This window comes from Mirounga leonina, unplaced genomic scaffold (genome assembly GCF_011800145.1).
Source record: "Mirounga leonina isolate KUSES-001 unplaced genomic scaffold, KU_Mleo_1.0 Mir_82, whole genome shotgun sequence".
Lineage (NCBI taxonomy): Eukaryota > Metazoa > Chordata > Mammalia > Carnivora > Phocidae > Mirounga > Mirounga leonina.
Genome location: NW_023270825.1, coordinates 46,040,056 through 46,056,203, shown reverse-complemented (window position 1 = coordinate 46,056,203; position 16,148 = coordinate 46,040,056).

Sequence of the window (16,148 nt, the reverse complement as noted above, 5' to 3'; positions counted from 1 at the left end):
TAGCCGTCACGTGATATGAAAGAATGGTGTTGGAGAGAAGTCAGGGTAGAAGGAGACAATGGTTTTACTTTTGCAAATTTCACAAAAGCATATGACCAAGTGAACACATTGTCAGGGCCCTGAATGGGGTCCTTGCCAGTGAGAGCCCTGAAGTTCAAGCACCGCATTTAGTACTTCCATGGCCAGTCCCCTCCTCTCTCCACCACATCTTGCTCCCACCCTTTGCAGACCGCACTCATATAAATTTTAGAAAATGGTCAGGTGGTCCTGAATCTTTTTATCCAGTTTCTTGAAAGGAAACAAAGCAACGATTTCTTAACTAACTTATTAAATCCTGTTTCTGTTTACATTGTACCTGAATAGACTAAAACACTTCTAAACAAACAAGCAAATGAAACTGTTTTTTCTTTGTTCAGCACTTTGCAATTTTTTTCCCTTTTCCATGAAGTAGAGAGTAGTCTCTGATTGGAATCTCTTTCAACAGGGTCTGCCCCTTCCCAGAGGATCAAAGCCGAAATTTCATTTCATCACCAACACCTAACCAGAATTCCCGAGCCCTCGGAATCCTCTCTGTACTGATGACTCAGCCCCTGAGGCTGACCCTCCCCCTCATGGAATTCCCTCTCTCCAGTTGTAGCCCTAATCTGGTCGTGCACCTGGCTGTCTCCTTCCCAAGCTTCTCTCCTGCTCAGTTGGATTGGATTCAGATGTCCATAAATTCTCCAGCTGCCTGGAACCAAACCATTTCTCAGTCTAGAGGAGGCCGCTCTGCCAGCTCCAGGGGCTTGAAATTCACTCATTTGGAGAGTATATAATTCCAAACACTAAAAGGCAAATAGAGATGTTTTTCTGACATTGTGTTTCTTTGAGTGACCCAATAACCAAAAAATACTCTTTTGGATACAAACTTCTAACTTCCCATTCAAGTATCAATAGGAAATCGGCTTTAAGTAAATACACTTTTCCTGCTTTCTAACCAAATTTCCATGTCCTCTGCTCATTTCAGCAAAGATGGGTGAATAAACACAAATCCCAGGGACCATCAAAGACTGGCTTCTGAGATACATGGGTGGTTTACCCAGAACAGAGACTTCCATTTGAAAATGGTGGACCAAGTACAAGTTGCAGTTTCTTCCAAATTCCTAGAAATAATTGTGCTTAAAAACTAGATAAGACTTTGGTCACAAATAACTTAACAAAAATTGAGGGGTCCCTGGATGGCTCATTCAGTAGAGCATGGGACTTTTGATCTCAGGATTGTAAGTTGGAGCCCCATGTTGGGTGTAGAGATTAGTTAAAAATAAAATCCTTTTTATTTTTTCTTAAAGATTTTATTTGTTTATTTGAGAGAGAGAGAGACACAGTGAGGGAGGGAACACAAGCAGGGGGAGTGGGAGAGGGAGAAGCAGGCTTCCCGCTGAGCAGGGAGCCCGATGCGGGGCTCGATCCCAAGACCCCGGGATCATGACCTGAGCCAAAGGCAGATGCTTAACCGACTGAGCCACCCAGGCGCCCCTAAAAATAAAATCCTTTTTAAAAAGGAATAAAAACTGAGAAGATTGGACTGAAAGGGAAATCTGTAGTTAAGACTCATCTGAGACTGCTGAGAAAAGTTGAATCCCACTAAGGGGGTATACAAATAGAGGCTGTCTAAACTTGTGGCAGAAGGGGGTCCTGGGCAAGAGACAGGGTAGAGATGTCAGAGTGACAGCAACCAGGCAGCAGTCATGGGGTGTCTGCCTCCAGGCTCCATCAGATCAGAGACGGGGCAGCAGGTGGCCGATGACGTTCGTGGGGAGTGGTGAGCACTAACCTCTAACAAACCAGTAAGGTGGCCTGCCAGGAGACGCATCCTGCCCTCCCTCTTCCTGAAAGCAGACCAGAATGCAAGCACGTCACCAGGACAACTCTTGCCTCTCTTCCAGGCAGATCATGCAAACAGATGTGACAGAATCTGACTGGGAATCTCAACCACACAGATGAGCCCACAGCCACAATATAGGAAGTACTCAAGAAAATCCACCTTCATGAAGGAGACAATGAACTAAAGAAGTGGAAGAACATATGTAGGAGGAAACGAAGTTAGTGGAACAATGAAAACAGCACTTAAGGATGAGAACCCGGCTTCCTCCTTCTGGGGCCACCAACCTGTCTTTCCCCTTCTTCATACTGCTATCCGTTCCTAAACAGGCACGCTCTATACAGTAGGAACAATTTTGAGACATTTCTTTATTTTCCCAAATAAAAGCAATTTTGGGAAAACACTTGCATTAGAGTGGGGAAAGGCCGCACAGATGGGTAACTACTTCATTTCCTCATTTCCTATCTTATTTTATTTTTTTTAAAAGATTTTATTTATTTATTTGAGAGGTAGAGTGATTGAGAGAGAGAGAGCACACGAGCAGGGACAGAGGGAGAGGGAGAAACAGGCTCCCTTCCTAAGCAAGGAGCCTGATGCGGGGCTTGATCCCAGGACCCAGGGATCATGACCTGAGCCGAAGGCAGACGCCCAACCAACCGAGCCACACAGGCACTCTCCTATTTTAAAGGAGGGCCTCCCCATCCACCATGAAATGTCTGTATCGCCCCCTCCCCGCAGCCCCATCCATCCATAGGCAAGGTCACCATCACCTCTCTCTAGAGGGGCCTCTGGGGGGCTCAGTCAGCTAAGTGTCTGACTCTTGATTTTTTGGCTCAGGTCATGATCTCAGGGTTGTGAGATGGAACTTAAGATTCGATTTTGTCTCCCTCTCCCTCCGCCCCTACCTCCCCACCCTGCCCCTGCTCATGCTCTATCCCTCTCTCTCTCAAAAAAAAAAAAAAAAGACTGCACAGCTTTGTCACTCTCTCTGCTGTCTCAAGGCTCCACTGCTGCCAATCTTGTCCAGTCTTATCTCTTGACCCTTCACAACCACTCTGCCTGAACCCCTTCGTTCTAGGACCCACCTTGGCAAACTTCTTTCATTTGTTCCTCTCTTCTCCAAGCCACTTTCTCTGCTTGAAACAGTCTTCCCTTCCCTTTTCACAAGGCAAATGCCTATTTATCCTTCAGCTTTCAGTTCTGAGAAGCCTTCCTGCACCTCCAGGGTCAGTGGTGCCTCTCTGTTCTCCTGTGACACTATGCATCTCATTCTGCATTTATCTCTCCGGACCATGTATTTTCTTGTCTATACCCCCCTACCATATAAGCCCCAGAGGGTAGAGATTTCTTTGTTCTCTATTTTGTTTGCACACGAAGCATGGGAAGTGCACAATGACAACCTTTTGCATAGATGAGCTGTCTGATACCTTTATCTGTGCTTTTGCAGTACACTGTGAATGGATTTAGAGCCCAAGAGAAACATGGCCATTTTCTTCTTTGACAGAATGGATTTGCAGGCTGTTTTCAGACCTACCTTGACTTATAGATCATCTATTGACTCAATAAGTTAATTCAACAAATGCTATGGAGGGCCAGGAACATTCTATAGGTTGGGTACAGCAACAAAGAGAACAGTGTCACTCACAAAGTGAAAGAAAAGGGGAGGGAGAATCTCTCTGGGAGGTTCTAAGTTTTATTTTGGATTTAGTAACAGGATATCCAAATATAAATATCAATTAGTCTGTTGGAAATGCAGGATTGGAATGTGGATGAAAGTGATAGAGAAGGTTTCAACTTACCCACCTAAAACTGACAGTTGAGGCCAGGTGTCTTTATTAGTTTTATGCATGAAGAATGGAAAGGGCGACAGGGAGAGGAAGGAAAAAGGTGGGAAGGGGACAGCAGGGGAAGTTGGGGAGAGGAAAAGAAAGGAAAGAACAGAAAAAGGAGAGCAGAATTGAGGAGAGGAGAAGGAAGAAGGAGCAAGTCAGTAGGAAGAAGAATCATGGCCATGGCAGAAAAAAAAAAAGATAAAAGCACCAGTATAGTAAAATAACCTCAAAAGTCAGAGTAGAGCCTTTTTAAAAAGAGAATTTTGGTCATGAGTGGGACTCTGTCAGTTGGAAAAGCCCACTGAATATGCATGATGTCATGTACTGTACATTCACGACACACACAAGACCACATTCAATCTGTTGACCTTAAGGGCAGAGCACAAAGCTCATTTGTTCTCCCCCTAGCACTTGCCTCTGAAAAGAAGGCGAAGTCTGTACTGGGAGAGATCTCATTCTTCAATCAGGCTAGTTTGCTGTGTTGTGAAAAAGGCTAGTTTTCAGAAATTGAAAAATTCATTTCCGCTTAAAGATACTATAGTAAGTAAACGGCGGGTAATAGGCTTGGGAGACAAAGGGGCCCCAAATTTAGTGTCAGGGAAGAAGTGACAAAGTCAGGATTCACCACTGAAGAGCCAACTTAGCTTAGAAGGAATGAGCTGTGCCTCAACCTGCGCTATGATTCAAACAGGATTTCCTTGTGCAATTTGGGTGCCTCCGTTAGTGACTGCAGGAAAAATAGATCTAACCTATAACCACGGAAGACAAATGGAAGTCCTACAAATCACATTAATCATGGGAAATTGCACCATGGCATGGATTAGGTGGCATTACAAATTCAGACAGAAGGGAGATAGTTTTAGGAAAAAAGAGTCAGAAAAATTGGAATTTGTGTGTTACCAGAATCATATGGAAGAGAGGGAGTTGAGATCTAGAACACTGGTACTGACAACATAGAAATCAAGCAAGACAGAAGTAGAGGAGAGGGTTAGTTTGTCAGATTACTTTGTTCATTTAAATTTTCTTTTGGAGATACCCAGTTTTCTTTTTTTGTCCATGTTCTATGTTAACCAAGATTTATTTTTCCTATTGTTTTTAAAACTATGCTTTTTTAGAGATAACTTAGATTTCAACTATTCACCAATAATTTATCTTTTTCTTTATTTTTTTAAAAACCTAAATGATAGAAAATTTTGAATTTAGAAGTAGAAAGAACAGTCTAAGGAACTCACATGTACCTATTACCCAGTTTCGCCAATTTTTAAGCCCATCTAGAAATACTTCAATATGTATCTATCTTTTGCTGATCAAAACTTTTAAAAATGGCATTTATGCCATTATAATACAACTTAAAATAATTCCTTTATATAATTGAATACTAAGCCTATATTCAAATTTCCCTGATTATCTCAAAGATGTATTTTATAGCGAGTTTGCTTAAAGCAGGACCCAAACAAGGTTCATAAATTGGATTTGGTTGTTATATCTCATAAATACCTTTTATTCTCTAACTATCCATACCTCTATTTTTTATGCCATTATTTTATGGAGAAACTAGCTCATCTGACTTATAGAATATCGCATTCAGGATTTTCCTAAGTGGTGTGTTTTCCTACTATAGGACATCATTATATAGTCCAATTGTTTTAATGATACCAAGATGGATCAGTGGGTTCAGATGAGACTTCCATTATGAAGTTCTTCGTCGACTTTTAACTTAGTTGTTTTAGCAAACACTGATGATCATTGCCAAGATCATTAGGGGGTGCAAAATGCTGTTTTTCAAGTTCTGTCATTTTTTTCTGCATTCACTGGTTGGAATTACTCTACAATAGACCTTTTCCACATCAACAGTTTGGTTACCCTGAAACACAGTACATACAGGAAAGGCAGGATAAATCTTTCATATTTTCCTTTTCAATACAGTTTTGAGTAATGACTTGGTGGTGCCCTAGCAACCTCCAAAGATGACCAATGAAATATTTCTGAAAACCATATAAACTCAGGAATTTTATGTATCTGATTCTTTTTCATGCTCAAATTGCCCCATCTTTGGCAAATGGGAGCCTCAAAGGTGGCTTTTGTGTCCTTTCGATGTGATTCCATTTGTTTTGAAAGGCTTATTTCTTCCTTGACATAAAATGATGTCCCAGACTTACCTGTTAACTTCCTGCCCTAGACTTGCAATCAGGCACCTTTCTAAAGAGTTCTGGCTTCTCTTAGTGGGGAATGTATTTAGAGACCAGAATCTGAATGCTTGTTGTGCATATTACTACTGAATTATCATTGCTTCTCAGCCTTTTCAGGGACAGAGCAATGAAGTATGTATTTTTTCTTTATTTTAAGGGAAAAAAAATAATTCATACTGATATTTCCTATTCAAATGGAAGATTATGGAATTTTTACTTAATTTGTTTGATTTTATACTCTTATTTTAGTAATCTTACTGTTATTAGTAATACTGATGTTTTAGTATCTCTTATTTTTGAATCAATAGCCAAGGTTCCTCAGATATTTAAGAAAATCTAGGTAGTGAAAACGAAACAATAAAGGGAATAAAAGAAAACATTAATGCAAAAAGGAACTATGATTGATATGCTCAAGACATAAGAGACAATATTGCTTCTATGGAATTACTGTAAGAAAATCTTAACCTATGTTAAACGTGTTGTGAACTAGAGCTAATAAGTAATTATGTTAATATCATAGAAACCAAGGTTTTCAGTAAAGGAGAAGATACAAATGTAAAATCAAGTAAGTTAAGTAAAAAACCCTGCAACCATGAGATTAAATTGGAAATATTAATAGGGACTCAGTTTTTCTCATTTTCAAAAATAAATATTTTCTCACTATTTGCTCTGAAAAATCCATAAAACAATGACAATTCATTGGCAAAGAATATCCCTCATGCCCAGATGGCAGTCTCTAAATAACATTTCCTAATGAAAAGGAAGTAGGGATCCTGGGAAAAATACCACAAGGATGCAATGAGCCAAATCTAGGATGTGGGAAATTCTATAGAAACTTATGATGCAATTTCTCCTACAAATAAATGCCATAAAAAAAGAGAGAGGAACCAATATGTATTATGTGTGGATCTTGTTTGGATTCTGTGGTATAATAAGAAATATATTTGGTCTTTGTCTATGATATGATATTAAAAAATTACTAATTTTATTACATATGATATATGATCATCGTATTGTTATGTTAAAACAAAAGCGTCCTTATCTAGGGTCCCTGGTTGGTAGAGCATGTGACTCTTGATCTCAGGGTCGAGTTCAAGACCCACGTTGGTTGGGCCTACACCTTACTTTAAAAAAAAAAAGTCCTTATCTACTAGCAATACACTCTGAAATTTTTATAATTAAAATGATATGATATTTGGTATTTGCTTTAATACCATATACTCTAGATAAAAATAAAGTGGAGGAGACATAAGTGAAACGAATTTGGCAAAATATTGATAAATACTGAAGGTAGGTGGTACAGTATAGTACTATCCTATTTTTTTGTATGTTTGAAAATGACATTAATAAAAAAGGTTTTAAAAGAGACATGATTTAGAAACACTGAAGAAGCCTGAAATAAATGGAGAGATAGAAGGATGCTTAAAAAGTAAGTAACTCATTTAACTAATTAAAGAAACACAAGAAGCAAGAGAGAATCCAGCTCAAATCCCATGCCTCAGGGTCCAGCAAGGAGCAGGATGTGCCTGAAATTCTTCCAAAGTCCCAGTTCAGGGCCTGGACTCGGGCTCCAGATGTCCCTTGACCCTTGGGCCTCCCTTGCCTAGGGCAGCAATTTGTGTTCCCAGCCTGCTGGTTGGAGACCCTTTGTGTAGCAGGCTACACGTGCCGCCTCATAATTCACAGAGCCCTTCTGGACATGCGTGAATAGTTGGTTGCATTCTCTACATTTTTATGCAGATGACATTGCACAGGGTGGAGATTGGGGGCTGGGGCAGCTGATTAAGAAATCACCAAAGGCGGCTCAAGAAAAAAAAAAAAAAAAAACACCTCCCTAAGGGACACCACAGGAAACCAGCATAAACTCACACGCCTTTGGGTTTGTTCCTTTACGGTGATTGCTGCTGGGTTTGAGCCTCAGGCCCGCTGCCGTGTTCCTCTCTCCAGCTTCAGTCTCCCCCACCAGCTGCTGTTTCCCTTCACTCCCTTTCCTCCCACCCAAGGTACAGGAGGACCTCATTCCATTTAGAGAATTCCTAGTGTTTCCTGGCGGCCAGCGATGATTCATTTTTATTCCCTTGAATCTTCTCCATGGCCAGAGCATTGTTTTCCATATCCTTCCCATCCCCCAGGGGAGAACAAAAGGCCACATTTGGTCTTCTGGCTGGAGTCTCTGCTAGATAGACCATGACATCCCACACCTTGGGCTGAGCATTCCTCCAATTCCCTTAGATTTCACAAAACATTTTGAGATAAACTCTTAACAGTAGGATACATTCAATTTCCGGCTGAAATGATGTATTATGTGATTCATCTGTTCCCTAATATTTCCAGTCATCATCATGAAATCTGGCCTCTACCCCTGATGCAAACCCTTGTGTTTATAAGAAGTAACCTAAGTAACCTACCACATTTTCAGAGTTGAAATCATGCTTCCAGTCCCATGAGTTTGTAAACTCAGCAAGACAAAATTTTCTCTGTTGCAAATCAACCCTACTTGAAAAGTTGGTATAGTTGAAATAAGTTCTAAATAAGGCAGGTTTGAATAAGAATTTCATCTTCACACTTCTACCCTGAACTATGGCCAGATCAATGGGACCTTCAGTTGTATTTTATTTCAATTTTGTGATCCCAAATGGAGCCACAATCATGTCAGCAAAATTGAAGGATTAAAAAGTGACCCAAGTCATCCAGAATTAGATTTGCAGGACAAATCAGATTCCCAGAATCACAAAAAGTTTGTAGTAGACAGACTCTAGCCAGCATCAACCCTCTCTTTTCACAGATGAGAAAACTGAAGTCCGAAGAGAGTTATATTTTGCCTAAAGTAACAGAAGTAGTAAGTTGAAACCAGGTTCAAAACCAAGTTTACCACAAAAGACTCAAAATCTAGTCTCCCACTCACATCAACATCTATAGTGTCCTCCTTGCTGGTCTCTTCTTATCCCTCCCACCTGTCGTCCATACTACGACCTGACACAGCCACCTTCTCTATCGCTGGCCTCTGATCATGTCTCTCCTGGCCCAGAACTGTCTCATCATTCTCGACTGGTCCACTGACATTTCAGTGGTATCTCACATTGCATGTGTCTGCCCTTCCCGGGTCACATGGAAAGTAGCTACTCCTCAAGCAAGCTCTGGGCTTACCTGTATCTTTTCCCATGTAGTTGTCTTTGCCCAGAAGATTCTTCCTCTTTATCTTTACCAGACAAGATCCTCTTACCTTTTAGAGGCTCAGTTCAGATACCACATCCTCCACAAATCTTTCATTTCTGCTACTAAGAGAAACCTCCTTCTCTCCTCTGGCTTCCTGCTTTGTACAGTTCGGAGCTCCACGTTAGTAGATATCACATTCCATCTGGTGTAACCCTGGAGTTAATTATGAACATTCTGCTTTTTCCCATTAAACTATACCTTCCTTTACGTCAAAGACCCGGTCTTATTTACAGCCCCAGCAGAGCTATTTCTCACAGTGAACATAAAAAATGTTTTTTATTAAATTGTGTTGAAACCCACCATCTTTGAGAATCCAATAGCATTTAGTTTAGACATGCCATTCTAAAGAGCTGAAATTAAGTATTTTATACGTTTCTAGCCTTGATGTTCTCAAGTATAATGAAGGGCATTTCTATCTCCCACGATGTGTCATGAATAAAAATAGGAAGGTTTCTTTCTCCTTTCCTATTTCCTTAGATCATGATCAGCCAAAAGTTCAACTAAACATATATTTATTGAATACTTTATAACAATTGCCAATCATCCCTGTCTGCTATTAAAGAAAGTTACAAAAGACTAATAGCCTTAGAAACTACCCTTGATTAGGAATCAGAAGACCTTGCTACTTCAGACTATACCAAATCTCTATCAGTCTCTATCAATGTGCCAAATCACTCAAATCTCACAAAGCAGAGATTCCCAAAGTGTCATCCCGCAACCAGAAATATCTACTGGGAATTTGATTAAAAGGCACATTCTCAAGCTGTGCCCTGAACGAACTGAATCAGAAGCACTAGTTCCTTGGTCTGACGAACACCGAGTTCTGGTGCTTCCTCTTCTCCAAGTGGACGGTGGTACTGGACCTTTGGGGGGCTGCCCTGGGCTAGTTCCTCTCCATCCCACCAGCTCATTGTGCAGGCAGTCTAGAGGGATCTTTTATATCACTTTGAAACAATTCTGCTTACCAGAGGCACCACAGGCCAGGAATACCTAGCCTACTTTCCTCATAGACGTAAGCCTCTGAAGCTCAGTGGACAAATGTTATGAAACTACTTTGAAAACTGAGAGGAGCCATACAAATGTAAATATTGTTCAAGTTGCCAGGTCTTTAGGGAGAAGTCATATAAAGGAGGAAAACAATAAATGGAAGAGACACTGATGACATGATATAACTACTCTCAGCTTCTAGAAAAATCATCATTCTGACTGTATACATAGCTTCCCTCCCTTGATTTTACTCTGCTTGTCTGTTTATACTTGGAACACAGAGCTGTATAACAAATGGATAGAGTGAAGACACAGCAATTTAAATGGAAGCCCAGGGATGCCTGACTGGCTCAGTTGGTAGAACATGAGACTCTTGATCTTGGGTTGTGAGTTTGAGCCCATGTTGGGTGTAGAGATTACTTAAGAATAAAAATCTCTAACAAATAAAAAAAATAGAAACAAAAAATAAAAGGAAGCCCAGTACCCCAGGACCAGTATCAGGCTACTTTTCTTACTTGGCAGAGATTAAAAGCTCCAGTGCCCTCTTGAGGATTCAATGAAAAGGAGCACTATCTCTGATTATGAAGCAAATAGGATTTTCTCACTATTCCCACAATTCCAAGTCACTTGAATAAAGGATCTGAACTGTTTGCATGTAGTTTGGACGGCCACCTACCTCACCCAAGAGTCCCACTCTCTTCAGTCCTGCCTATCTCTGTGTGATACATTTGGTCTTTCTCAAACGCAGAATCGACCCACCTCTTTGATTTCTACCCCCCCCCCCCCAATAAACTGCTTGTGGAGAACTCTTTCCAGAGTAAGCAGTGTAATGAGGCAGCAAACGACCTTGAATCATAAAGCCAGGGTTTTAGTTAGGCTTCGGCTAGTTGCTGTATGACTAAGGGTAAATCCTATCTTGACCTCATTTTCCTTAGGGTATTTGAGTGGACTGTGTGGTATTTGAGTGTATGGTATTTATAAACTATGAAATATTTACAATGTAAGGTGATAGAATCATACTGCTGATAGCAAAGCCAAGTAAAATTATCTTGACCAAGATATTTTGTTTTCTAAAGAGGAAAGGTTGTAGACAAAGAAGGAAGCCAAGTTTATCTGTAGTAATTAAATGACAGGGAACAAATCAAGATATCTTATCCCTTGAATGTCTATTCAAAACATGGTAGAGTTAGTGGTTATGGGTTATCAGAGTATCATATGTCTGCTTCTACATTCAGTCTGTTTGTGCTCTTTTGTTTAGGTTGAAGCACCTGAAAAATATCCAGCCTCACCCAGATAAGGAGTTGGAAAAGGGAAAGGTATTTCAACAGCTTTTCAGACTTGCTGGTGGCTCTTTTTTCTTTCTTCCTTTCTTTTTTTTTTTTTTTTTTGGATATATGTTTGTTTCTTTTTTTAAAGTTTATTTATTTATTTTTTTGTAATCTCTACACCCAACCTGGGGCTCAAACTCACACCCCCAAGATCAAGAGTCACATGTTCTTCTGACTGAGCCAGCCAGGTGCCCTGCCTATGGCTCTTGATCTCTTAATACTACACCTAACTGCCAAATGTTAGTTTCTTAAAGATAAGTAACAATATAGAATCTGAAACCATATCAATGAACTTTTTTGTGCTCTGTTACATTGAAATACATTGAACTATCTTGTACTTTAAATAGACCCTTTACCCAGGCATAAGGTAATATAGTGGCTTGCTGAGCTATACAGATCTCCAAATTTTTGAAACATTTAATTATACAATATAAAACAAAATTCATTAGTATCACCACCATCATCAAATTAATCAGAAGAGTCTTCAAAATTGGAGAACCCGTGAAACTCACTGTGAGAGATGAAAGTTTTCTGTATTTCTAATTTTCACTTGAAAGCTCAAATTTTATCACAAATACTGGCACAAATACTGTTAGTTGTTTTCCTTAAAGAAATATGCTCACTTTATTTTTGAGAAAATATCTGCCAAATACTGAAGTTTGAAAAACCACAATTTGTTTGCCAGACCTTTTTACTATTATTTTTTAAAGTAAAGATGGTATTGCCAAAAAAGGGACTCCTCTTCAGGCTGCACGAGTATTTTTCTTCAAGATGATCATTCTACTTTGAAATGCAACAAGACTGCTTTATGTGTACTTGCCTTTTGTCACACTGAATATTAAAAGGACATTGAATTCAAGGGTCAACGTTTGAGAAAATTAATAATTTCACCGCTTGATTAAGGCCATTCTTAGGTAAAATTGGCTCCCTCCCCTCCTTTTGCAAATGTGTGATGGTGAAGAATACACTAACTACTAATAGCTTGGTGCCAGTATCTTGAGTCATGTTAAGGTGCCAGCATTTTTAACCATCATCACTTCTGCACCCAGCGAAAGAGGCAAATAATGTCTTGATATCGGTGTGAAAATACTTTGACTTCATTGGCTCCCTGAAAGGGTCTCAGTGACCCCTGAGAATCTGGGAACCACACTTTGAGAATCATTGCTCAACCTTCCTGCCTCAAAGGTTGCGCTGTAATTTCCTCTAAAACCTCTCCTGAGGGAGTTAGCCGGAAACAGACCATATATAGAGAGAGAAAGCTGGAAGAGAACTAGGGAGGCCAATACTCCAATGCAGAAGGAGCTTTCGGAGGAAAACTTTTATCTTCTTCTGCCCCCTAGTGGTCAACCGTCAATACAACAGTCGATTACCCCCAGGACTGTTCTATGTGAGACAAAGGAGAATGGTTTCCTCCTTGCTGTGGCAGAGGCAGTATTTTACAGCCATACTTCCCGCATTCACTTCTAGATCCAAGCGTGTTTGATCCTTTAGTGCCTAAAACCCAGGAGAATAAATTGTCATCCTGATAAAGGCTGAGGATAGGGACTTTGGTGAAAATAATTGGTCTCCTTACTCAGAGGACTGACTCCCTGCCATCTCTTTTCTCCCAGTGGCCCCAGGGCTTGGCTACCTGTATCTGTGAAAACCTTTGCCACTTTTCCATTGAGGAACAAACTATAGTCCTAGAGTTTTTCCTCTTATTTTTCTATCCCCCAAGCAAGTGGAAAAAAAAAAAAAAAAAGAAAAGAAAGAAAGAAAGGATTCTAAGTGTCTTCCTGTGTGGTAATAAAGGGGAGGCTGACCCAGGATTAAAAAAACTGTCCTATGTGCCTCATTCTGTTTTCACTGAGATCTCATGGAGAAAGACAAAATCCTCACAAAGATGTTCTAATACTTGCCCTCTTCACACTTCATGGTGGATTGGCAGATGTGGACATTTGAGAGAAACCTGAAGACCAAGGTTACCAGAGGTGTCCATGTATCATTGAAGCTGGTGCCTAAGTGGAGAACTGAGGTGAAATGAGGGACAGGGAAGAAGAAGCAGGACCCGGGGCAGGGGCCACCCACATCCCTCTCTCTTCCCCTCTTGCCAAACTACCTGTGCTGAGGTGAGAGCCGAAGCAAACCACCTCTAGGGCTGAGGGAAGCTGTTGTGCACAGCCCAGAGAAGATGGGGAGAGAGGAAAAGGAAGACATGCCATGGGTTTGGGGTGAGAGGTGGGGGGGAGGGAAGCCATGTGCCTCTGGTCTTCAGGAGCCCATGAAGCAGGGTTATTCATAGGTAACTAGGGTGCCAAGCTGAAGGCAAGCTGGGGACCATGAGTAACAAACTACAAAGGTGGAGATGGAAATTCACAACTCTGAGAGGTTGTGCTGAGAGAGGAGGGAGTAAATAAGATGTGCGAGCCATACAGCAATTCAGCAATGTGGCAGGATACAAAATCAATGCACAGAAATCAGTTGCTTTTCTATACACTAACAATGTAAGTGTAGAAAGAGAAATTAGGGAATCAATTCCATTTACAATACCACCAAAATCCATAAGATACTTTGGAATAAACCTAACCAAAGAGGTAAAGGATCTATACTCTAGGAACTACAGAACACTCAAGAACGAAATTGAAGACACAAAAAGATGGAAAAACATTCCATGCTCATGGATCGGAAGAATAAACATTGTTAAACTGTCTATGCTGCCCAGAGCAATCTATATTTTCAACACCATCCTGATCAAAATTCCAATGGCATTTTTCAAAGAGCTGGAACAAACAATCCTAAAATTTGTATGGAACCAGAAAAGACCCCAAATTGCCAAGGAAATGTTGAAAAGGAAAAACAAAGCTGAGGGCATCACGTTGCCTGATTTCAAGCTATATTACAAAGCTGTGATCACCAAGACAGCATGGCACTGGCACAAAAACAGACATATAGACCAATGGACCAGAATAGAGAGCCCAGAAATGGACCCTCAACTCTATAGTCAACTAATCTTTGACAAATCAGAAAAAAATATCCAATGGAAAAAAGACAGTCTCTTCAATAAATGGTGCTGGGAAAATTGGACAGCTATACACAGAAGAATGAAACTCGACCATTCTCTTACCCCGTACACAAAGAAAAACTCTAAATGGATGAAAGACCTCAATGTGAGACAGGAATTCATCAAAATCCTAGAGGAGAATATAGGCAGTAACCTCTTCGACATTGGCCACAGCAACCAAAGGCAAGGGAACAAAGCAAAAATGAACTTTTGGGACTTCATCAAGATAAAAAGCTTCTGCACAGCAAAAGAAACAGTCAACAAAGCTAAGAGGCAACCCACGGAATGGGAGAAGATATTTGCAAATGACATTAGAGATAAAGGGCTGGTATTCAAGATCCATAGTGAACTTTTCAAACTCAACACCCAAAAAACAAATAATCCAGTCAAAAGATGGGCAGAAGACATGAACAGACACTTCTCCAAAGGAGACATGTGAATGGCTAACAGACACATGAAAAAATGTTCAACGTCAATAGCCATCAGGGAAATTCAAATCAAAACCACATTACACCAGTTAGAATGGCAAAAATTAACAAGGCAGGAAACAACAAATGTTGGAGAGGTTGTGGAGAAAGGGGAACCCTCTTACACTGTTGGTGGGAATGCAAGTTGGTACAGCCACTTTGGAAAACAGTGTGGAGGTGCCTCAAAAAGTTAAAAATAGAGCTACCCTATGACCCAGCAATTGCACTACTGGGTATTTACCCCAAAGATACAGATGTAGTAAAAAGAAGGGCCACATGCACCCCAATGTTCATAGCAGCAATGTCCACAATAGCCAAACCGTGGAAGGAGCCAAGATGTCCTTCAACAGACAAATGGATAAAGAAGATGTGGTCCATATATATAATGGAATATTACTCAGACATCAGAAAGGATGAATACCCAACTTTTGCATCAACATAGTTGGGACTGGAAGAGATTATGTCAAGTGAAATAAGTCAAGCAGAGAAAGACAATTATCATATGATTTCACTCATATGTGGAACATAAGGAATAGCACAGAGGACATTAGGGGAAGGAAGGGAAAACTGAAGAGGGGGTAATAAGAAGGGGAGATGAACTATGAGAGACTATTGACTCCGGGAAACAATCTGAGGGTTTCAGAGGAGAGAGGGGGTGGGGGGATGGGTTAGCCTGTGATGGGTATTAAGGAGGGCATGTGTTATAATGAGCACTGGGTGTTATATGAAAATAATGAATCATGGAACACTACATCAAAAACTAATGATGTACTGTATGGTGACTAACATAACATAATAAAAAAAAGACTTTAGGTATCAAAATCAATATGGCAAAAAGAAAATGAAAAAACCAATGTAACATTCTAATATGCTCTCTAGGAATATTACTGCAATGAAATAGTAAAAATAAAGTCCACCAAATATTTTCTTAAATTTTATCTTTAAAAATACAGCTTCAGAACTCTGATATTCAAATTCAACTTATAAAATACTATTTCTACTCTCTGTAAAAGTGTTTCTGCAGGGAATAATAAAGCTGGCTAACTGGTTCTGTTTTTCAAACCCCATAGATACAATTTATTTTAAGGACAAAGTGAGAACTTCTTGACATAAAAAAAAATGAGAAAAAAGGGGAATGGAACATTTTCTGCCCATTTTGTGTCACAACTGCCTCTGTACATCAAATAAAGAAAAAATAGTTTTAAAAAAGGTTGGGGGGGGGGTACCT